Source organism: Siphateles boraxobius, unplaced genomic scaffold (assembly GCF_051911475.1).
Source record: "Siphateles boraxobius isolate OS27281-9 unplaced genomic scaffold, OSU_SipBor_1 120, whole genome shotgun sequence".
NCBI lineage: Eukaryota > Metazoa > Chordata > Actinopteri > Cypriniformes > Leuciscidae > Siphateles > Siphateles boraxobius.
Genome location: NW_027508723.1, coordinates 3,714,911 through 3,724,720, shown reverse-complemented (window position 1 = coordinate 3,724,720; position 9,810 = coordinate 3,714,911). Strand labels below are relative to the sequence as shown.

Genomic DNA, 9,810 nt, shown 5'->3' with positions numbered 1-9,810 from the left:
ACGGGCCTTAAACGGGCCGTGCCAGGCTAATAGCTTTGGGCCAGTGCGGGCCAGTGCGAGCCAGGGCTTTAAACGGGCCGTGCCGGGCTAATAGCCTCGGGCCAGTGCGAGCCAGGGCTTTAAACGGGCCGTGCCGGGCTAATAACCTCGGGCCAGTGCGAGCCAGGGCTTTAAACGGCCCGTGCCGGGCTAACAGCCTCGGGCCAGTGCGAGCCAGGGCTTTAAACGGGCCGTGCTGGGCTAATAGCCCCAGGCCAGTGCGAGCCAGGGCTTTAAATGGGCCCTGCCGGGCTAATAGCCTCGGGCCAGTGCGGGCCAGTGCGAGCCAGGGCTTTAAACGGGCCGTGCCGGGCTAATAGCCTCGGGCCAGTGCGAGCCAGGGCTTTAAACGGGCCGTGCCGGGCTAATAACCTCGGGCCAGTGCGGGCCAGTGCGAGCCAGGGCTTTAAACGGGCCGTGCCGGGCTAATAGCCTCGGGCCAGTGCGAGCCAGGGCTTTAAACGGGCCGTGCCGGGCTAATAACCTCGGGCCAGTGCGGGCCAGTGTGAGCCAGGACTTTAAACGGGCCTTAAACGGGCCGTGCCAGGCTAATAGCTTCGGGCCAGTGCGGGCCAGTGAGAGCCAGGGCTTTAAACGGGCCGTGCCGGGCTAATAGCCTTGGGCCAGTGCGAGCCAGGGCTTTAAACGGGCCGTGCCGGGCTAATAGCCTCGGGCCAGTGCGAGCCAGGGCTTTAAACGAGCTGTGCCGGGCTAATAGCCCCGGGCCATTAGCACCTGGCCTGCGTTTCCACTGTCGGGCCAGAAGCTCCACAGCGCTTCACTAAAACACGCCTCTCTGGAACAACGTCACACTAACCCATCATTTCACCAATGGAAGTTTTATCAGAAAACTACTCAGAAAGAAATCACTGGAAACGCGTGCATTGCAAAACAAACATGATAAAAGCGACCGTTTGCTGGCATTTTTGTTGTTTATGTGATGTATGGTAATTGTATTATCATTCCTTACCTGAGGATGGCGCTAGCAGTCTAAAGATGTGTTGAGTTGTAACCTGTAAAAGAACAGAATAACACCGTTCAGTAAAAACCAACAAGTCACATGAAACCAGTGTCTCCGTGATTATTCAAACTTGCATCCACTAAACATTACATGGTGTCAGAAGAAAACTATGGATCAGTTGAAACCTCCTAACAGTTTGGATTTCGAAGGAAATCTGGCGGAAAACTGGCGAACGTGGATTCAAAAGTTTGATCTGTATCTCATTGCAACTGGCATTGCAGAAAAGAGTGACAAGGTAAAATGTGCGACATTTCTTCACGTGGCGGGAGATGATGCCATAAAGGTATTTAATTCCATGGACTTTGATGATGATGTGGATGATTTTGAAGTGCTCAAAGAGAAGTTTAGAGAATATTGTGAGCCTACACAGTGAGAGCTAGGCTTCTCAGGGAAACAGATTTGAACCTAGCAAAGGCTGTGGATATCTGTCGTGCAAACGAAATAACACAAGGCCATCTGAAAGTGCTGCATGAAGAAGCAGAAGTGGCTGTGAACAAAATCACAAAAACAAAGTCAACTGTCAGACAGGCGAATTTCAAGCACACAGAGAAAGAGAAGGAAGAATGCACGAGATGTGGTTATGTACACGAGCCAAGGAAGTGTCCGGCATATGGCAAAATTTGTAACGAGTGCTCACGGATGAACCATTTTAGCCGCATGTGCAAAACACCACAACAAAAAGGCAAACCTAGAAGATTTGAGAAAAAAGTCCATGAGATAGAACAACAAGAAGATGCTGAATTGTTTATAGGTACTATCGAAATTGAACGAAGTGAGCAAACAGCTAGCAAATGGCTGACACAAATGAATACAGTCTCTACCTTGGAAAGGGAAAACCAGAAATGGACTCAAGAATTCAGAATAAACAACTGCATACTTACCTTTAAGCTAGATACAGGAGCAGAGTGCAACGTGTTGTCATTTAAAGATTTTGAGAAAACCTCTAACAAGACAACAACGCTAAAGAAGTCAAACTGCACGTTAGTTACATATTCTGGCCACACGATGGAGACAAAGGGTAAAGTAAGGCTTAAATGTGGTTACAAAGTCACTGAGTTTGATCTAGACTTCCAAGTTGTAGATGAAGATTCACCAGCAATTCTGGGAAGAGAAGCATGCTCAAAACTTGGACTGATTAAAAGAGTGTACAAAGTAGAGAACAAAGAACAAACTTGCATTCTGAGTGAATATCAAGATGTGTTTACTGGTTTAGGATGTGTACCAGGACTGCATCACATACAGCTCAATCCAGATGTTGCTCCAGTCATTCACGCACCACGAAAAGTACCCATAGCGTTAAAGGACAGGGTCAAAATGGAACTGAAACGAATGGAAGATCTTGGAGTCATAGTAAAGCAAACCGAGCCCACTGATTGGGTTAATAGTATGGTTACAGTCGTGAAGCCAGAGAAACTCAGGATCTGCATCGATCCACAAGATCTTAACAAAGCCATCAAGAGAGAACACGATCCATTGCGTACAATTGAAGAAATAGTAGCTGAGATGCCAAATGCTAAAGTCTTCTCAGTGCTTGATGCCAATCATGGATTCTGGCAAGTACCCCTGGATGATGAGAGCTCCAAACTATGTACGTTCAACACTCCTTTTGGAAGATACCGTTTTTTGAGACTTCCATTTGGCATAGTGTCAGCTCCAGAAGTGTTTCAAAAATGCATTGCACAAAGACTAGAAGGTTTAGAAGGAGTCGTGAGCATAGTGGATGATATTCTGGTGTGGGGTGAAGACATGGAACAACACGATAAGAGACTAAGACAACTGTTAGACAGAATCAGAAACATCAACCTAAAGTTGAACAAAAACAAGTGCAAGATCAGGATGACCGAAGTCTGCTATGTAGGACACATTCTGACTGCAGAAGGGTTAAGGCCTGACAAAGAGAAAGTCAGAGCGATACAGAACATGCCAGAGCCAGAGGACAAAGCTGCACTAATGAGGTTCTTAGGCCTGCTTCAGTATCTGTCCAAGTTCGTTCCAAACATGTCAGACATCAATGCTCCATTGAGGAAACTGCTAGAGGGAGATGTAGCATGGCATTGGGAGTCAGAACAACAGAAGAGCTTTGAAAGACTGAAGTCACTTGTGAGCAACGCCCCAGTGTTAAAGTACTTTGATGTCAACAAAGAGATAATGCTGTCAGTGGACGCAAGCGCTGAAGGTCTGGGAGCAGTGTTGCTGCAAGGAGGACATCCAGTGGCATTCGGCTCAAGGTCTCTCACTGAGTGTCAGAAAAGATATGCCCAAATAGAAAAAGAGCTCTTGGCGATTGTCTATGGCTGCGAGAAGTTCCATCAGTATGTGTATGGTAAGACAGTACAAGTGGAGACGGATCATAAGCCCTTGGAGACGGTGTTCAAAAAGTCTCTCCAAAAAGCTCCTCCGAGACTGCAGAGAATGCTGATGAGATTGCAGCTATATGATTTGCGTGTTAGTTACAAGCCTGGAAAGGAGTTGTACATCGCAGACACTCTGAGTCGTGCCTACCTAAAAGAACAAACGGAACCACTTCTGGAAGATGAGTTACAAGTTCATACTTTGTCAGTTTGTCTGCCAATCTCAAAGGAAAAGCAGAATACATTCAGAACAGCAACAGCAGAAGATGAAGAGTTGCAAAAAGTCGTGGAAGTAGTTCAGTCAGGATGGCCTGCAGACATAAGACAAGTTCCCAAAGACATAAGAAAGTATTGGACTTACAGAGAAGAACTTACCCTTACTCTACCCTTACTCAGAGAAGAACTTACTCTTCAAGAACTGGAGAATAGTAGTTCCACAAAGCTTGAGAACTGACATGCTAAAAAGAGTTCATGAATCACATCTGGGTATTGTCAAATGCAAAGAGAGGGCAAGAGATGTGATGTTTTGGCCCAGCATGGCAAAACAAATTGAGGATGTTGTGTTGAAGTGTGCTATCTGTAATACTTTCAGACGGAGTAACACCAAAGAGCCACTCATCTGCCATGACATTCCAGACAGAGCATGGGCAAAAGTAGGAGTAGACTTGTTCCACTTCGACAGAGGTGAATATTTGATGTGTGTAGATTACTTTTCGAAGTTTCCGGAGATTGCTAAACTCACACAGACAACAAGCAAACATGTGGTGACAACCCTTAAATCCATCTTTGCGAGACATGGGATCCCGGATGAAGTGGTGTCGGATAATGGTCCACAATTCTCGAGTGCAGAATTCAAAGCATTTGCAGAAAACTGGGAGTTTGGACATACCACCTCAAGTCCTGGATTTCCACAGGCAAATGGACAAAGTGAAAGAGCAATCCAGACAGTCAAGAACCTGTTGAAGAAAGCACAGGAGAGCCAAAGAGATCCTTATACTGCACTATTGGAGTACAGAAATGCTCCTATGAATGGTGTGAAACTATCTCCTGCACAGATGCTTATGGGTCGAAGACTGAAAACAAAATTGCCTACATCAACACAGCTGTTGAGACCACAACTGTAGAGAAATGTACATAAAGACATCAAGGACAGACAGCTTAAACAAAAAAGTTACTTTGACTGTGGAGCAAAACAGTTACCACCTATAGCAGATGGAGAGAAAGTGAGAGTAAAAGTCAAAAACAACTGGCAACCAGCAATTGTGTTGAGGAGTCATGAAAATCCGAGATCATATGTGATTCAAAGGCCTGATGGAAACACCTTCAGAAGAAATCGACGACACCTGCTGAAAACCAGAGAAATGACTTTTCCACAACCAAGCTCTATAGAGTTGGAGGAATGTTCTTCAGCAAACGGAGAGCTGGCAGAGAGTAGCACTCCAGTGCAATCACCTGCACTTTCACCAGTGAAAAGACCTGTAACACCAATTGTGGACAAGGAAGAACAGGTCAAAAGGTCAAGATGGGGTAGACTGATTAGACCACCAAAACTCTATTCTCCATGAAAGCATTAAAGAGGAGTTAAAGAGTAAAGAAATGTTTATAGTTAATGGGTTATGGGAACAACACTGATTAAAGTTATAGAGTGTAATTGAGAAAATAATAATAATACTAGATGTGTTAACTATTTAGTAAGGGAATTTATTTCTTAAGAGGGGAGATGTGATGTATGGTAATTGTATTATCATTCCTTACCTGAGGATGGCGCTAGCAGTCTAAAGATGTGTTGAGTTGTAACCTGTAAAAGAACAGAATAACACGGTTCAGTAAAAACCAACAAGTCGCATGAAACCAGTGTCTCCGTGATTATTCAAACTTGCATCCACTAAACATTACAGTTTAGGCCTACTTGAATATTTAAAACCCAAGCATCGATCTTTTACCACAGGTTTACAATAAAAAGTGATACATTGATCATGAATTGATGTATGTCGAAATTGCACATTAGTCACACAGAAATAAATTACCGTTAGTTTTCACGAAAGAAAGAGGACACACTTACTTCTTCGGTCACGTCTGTTTCTGTTTATTTGGTAGTTATGCTACAGGACATATTTACATCACATTTAGAAATAATGATAATTTCTACAAATATATGCCACCAAAAATACGACCTGAGGAGCTTTAGCACTCTCTCGACTCCCAGTAGGCTATTTTCAGTCAGAGAAGCTCCCGAAAAGAAAGTTGCTTTATTTTATGATAGCCTAGTCCGGTATAAAGAGACGAGACGTAGGCTACTGACAGATAAAATAAAAACATGATTGTGATAGCCTTTATGATTGGTCTGATTTCTTCAAGCGTTCACCATGTTTTTTTACTATGCGTAGGCCTATCTTCAAGCGTCTATGGTAATGGTTAGCGCGCATGGTCTTTTGCATCGCGTATAAATATTTCTATCCACATCGAATGAAAAACAGAAGGCATTCAAACATGAAAGTGAGTTAAATTATTTTAAAAGTATTTAATGCTGACAGAATCATCTGGCGCTGTCGTCTCCAGACTCAGGTAAACCTCGCCTCTGTTCATAACCACTCCTCTAGCCCGAGGCTCAAGTTTTTTTTTTTTTTTATTGCTTAAAGAAACATACAAAATACCAAACAAACCTCAAGATACAAATCTTAACCGATTACAAAGAAGTCTAAATAGCAGCACAAAATATAAATAAACACCATAAATCTGAACAAGAAAAAAAAAAAAAAAAAAAAGAACTTAACAAATAAAATATTACACAAGGGGGTAATCATCAAAAAATACCTTCAAAAGATTATACAATTTAAGGGCTTTTTTGTTATGCACAAGTCTTAAAGATTTAAAGAAGATCATTAAATCTTTATGGAAAAGTAAGAAAATGGGAGGGCATTTGTGTAACTGGCCAACAGCACAATATTGTTCACCAAAAACTCATGATCGTAATTCAAAGAAAAAAACAAATATTTTAGGGATGCACCGATATGAACATTTTGGCCGATACCGATAACCGATAATTCTTTACATTTGAAAGCCGATAACCGATATATTGGCCGATAAATCTAAATAAAAAAAATTATATACTTTGATAGCCTGTATAACAAAATGCTCACCATTAAAAGCCTTGTCTCAAACACTTTTAACATAAATCAAACATATACAATACAGTATAGCCTAGTTTGAACCAGTGTAAGATTCCTTAAATTTTAAAATTAATTTTACACTCATATGGACAACTTTCTTTATTAAAAAATGGTAACACTTTATAATAAGGTTTAATTTTGTTAGCATTAGTTAGCATGAACCAACAATTTTATAAAACATTTTTAAGAAAGTTGTATCTGTTAACATTAGTCAATGCACTGTGAACTAACATGAACACACATATTTTATTAACTAACAATAACACAGGCTATTGCTCTCTGTTAGTTAATGCATTAACAAATTAGACCTTATTGTAAAGTGTTATCAAAAAATCTATTGCCTAACAAAAAATTAAATACATAAATAATGCAAACAAGTCATTGGATAACATTGGGCTGCATATAAAGAAACAAAATGCATGTGGCATTGATCAATAAAATGGAATCGCCTCCGCACGGACAATAAGAAAAATATATTTTAATCAAACCATATCGTTGATGAAAATAATACGAGAACAAAATAATGTTAGTTATTAATTATACGAGAACAAAATAATGTTAGTTATTAATTATAACGCAATGTTTTTGAAAAAAATAAACATTTTTAATATTACATTGATAGTAAACATCTTTAATAGCTTAGTTACTGTTTCAAATGACATTGCTGTGTGAGCTGCGCGCTGAAGCTGAAGAGAACGAACGTTAAAACCGAATCGCTTTGCTAGAAGGTTAATCAACTCGACGGTTGCTGAAGAATGCAAACCCAAAGAATTTACAAATGTATTACAATAGTGAATACAATTATAATTGTATGACAGTCCCAATCATAGCTTTTAATGTTTTGCATTGTTGTTTAATCTGAAGCTGAAGAGAACGAGCACCGGGAAACTGAAGAACTTTTCTAGCAGGTTGTTTAAATCCACGAAACGCATCATATGTGAGATTAATCAGATATTTATATTACATCAACTTTATATTACGACTTATCTGCGCAAAATGACGTGAATGCACAATCGAACTTGTGCTGGTCATAATGTGTAATATCCCTGTTCTGGACGCGCTATTCCCACAACAACGCGCTGAAACGGCAACTAAACAGAGAATTCACAACGTTTTATTACAATAGTGTTCTCATTATAATGGCATCTATGACAGTCCCAATTATAGTTATAAATGTGTATTGCTGTTTGAGCTGCGCGCACGCTAAAGATAAAGATGATCACCGGTACAATGAAGCGCTACTGCATCGTTCATTAACAAAACCAAACGCATCCTATATTAGATTAATCAGATATATATACACAAATTAAACATATTATAACTTACAATGGCACAGAATGCTGCGAATGCTCAAGAGAACTTGACTGTGCTTGTCATGAAGGCTTAACTCCATAGACGCGCTCTTTCCGCCGCAACGCGCTCGACGCGCTGAAACACGTGGGCGAACAAGAATTCACAACATTCTTTTGCAGGCTTGTTTTTATTATAATGTTATGAAGCCTATGTGACAGATTTGTGCTGCACATGTTGCACTGAACTGTATCTTCCTTTTCGAAGTGAATCCAATCATTCAGAACCATCATGGCGAACAGCGCGCGTCTCTCAACTGAAGTAAATAATCTATTATCTATCGGCTTTGATATATCGGCCCAATTTTCTTATCGGACCGATAACGATAACATCAAAAAAGACCATTTATCGGCCGATATCGATATGTGGTCGATATATCGTGCATCCCTAAAATATTTTATAGTTTTAAAATTAAAATTAAAGTCAGGTATTTCATATTTCAATCTTAACCAACCATAAAGGTCATCCCAGAATTTCTTTGAGAATTTGCATAAATAAAATAAATGTTCCAACGACTCTATATCTGCTTCACAAAAGGTGCACTCATTACAATCCATATTAAATCTGTGTCTGAGGAAATCATTACAAGGATAAATATCATTAATAATTTTAAACTGAACCTCTTTTACCTTTGGAAAAAGTGAGAAATCTTGTTCTAATTTGACCCACTTTGTCTTTCGGGAAATCAAATATAAGAGGTCTCTTTTTAACTTTACAAGGGAAAGTCTCTATATTTACCAATGTTCTTAAAACTTTAATCTTACAGCCCTCCTCTGTAAAATTAAGACCAGAAATTATTAAACTTTTCAATCTCGAAATCACAGGTGAATAACACAATGCACCTTTAACCATCTGAACCAAACCACCAGGAACAGCTTTTAACAAAGTCACATATAATTTCTGAGTGCAAATAAAATTATATCTTTCACAAAAATTGTCATAACTAAGGAAATTTCCTTCCCCATCCATAATGTGTACAATGGACCAGACACCTTTATCCATCCAGTCTTGAAAGAACACAGATTTCCTATTAATAAGGGTACATTTATTATTCCACAAAGAACAACTATGTGGGGAAAAATTGTGTTTGTATATCAGTTTCCAATACAATAATACCTGACTATGAAAAGATGACAGTTCACACTTTAGTTTTGATGGCTCAAAATCACACCTCAAAAGAAAATCAATGCCCCCCAAAACATCAAAGATTTTTGAAGAAAAACTAGACCAAACAGAACGTTTATTCCTAAGGAAAGCTTGAAGCATCTCAATTTAAGAGTGCCATTCATAACATCGAAATCAATAATATTCAAACCTCCCTCACTGACTTCACTACATCTGATTTTCTTATGTAATGGTGTTTGTTTTTCCGAAGAAATTTATACTGAATTTGATTAGAGCTGATCATACCATTGATCAGCTCTACCAAACTTGGATGTCTTTTTTCCAGTAATAAACAAACATTAAGTTGTTTTGATTGATACTGTGAAGTAGGGCTGCAACTAACGATTATTTTGATAATCGATTAATCGGACGATTATTTTTTCGATTAATCGATTAATCGGATAGAAATTAAATTAGATTTTTTTTTATTATAACTAAATAAAACCGTAAATCAGGGTATTTATGTGTAAAAGTGTACTTTAAAAAGTGCAAAAGCCACACATTGAGTTTTACTAATATCAATATTTGCATTGTTTTTAATGATAATTGCTGATGGCAAGTTGATAAACATGATTATTGTTAAAAAAAATGATATCCAACATATTATGTTTTAACACAATTTTTGTTAAAACAAATTTACACAGACATGTTGTTCAGATGTGAATATCTGAACTAAAAACAAACTAAAAACATCTAAAATATATAATTCATTTAA

General features: G+C 39.3%; 1 long non-coding RNA gene across 1 annotated transcript in view; it reads right to left on the bottom strand.

The window, feature by feature from the left end:
• The window catches only part of LOC143732408 (uncharacterized), a 68,202-nt gene that overhangs the window by 35,535 nt on the left and 22,857 nt on the right, over positions 1 to 9,810 (bottom strand). Inside the window, exons 2-3 of the long non-coding RNA XR_013201109.1 lie at positions 5,167 to 5,209; positions 1,010 to 1,052 (exon numbers count right to left, since the gene is read on the bottom strand). This is a non-coding gene — a long non-coding RNA (uncharacterized LOC143732408). The remainder of the gene's footprint in view (positions 1 to 1,009; positions 1,053 to 5,166; positions 5,210 to 9,810) is intronic.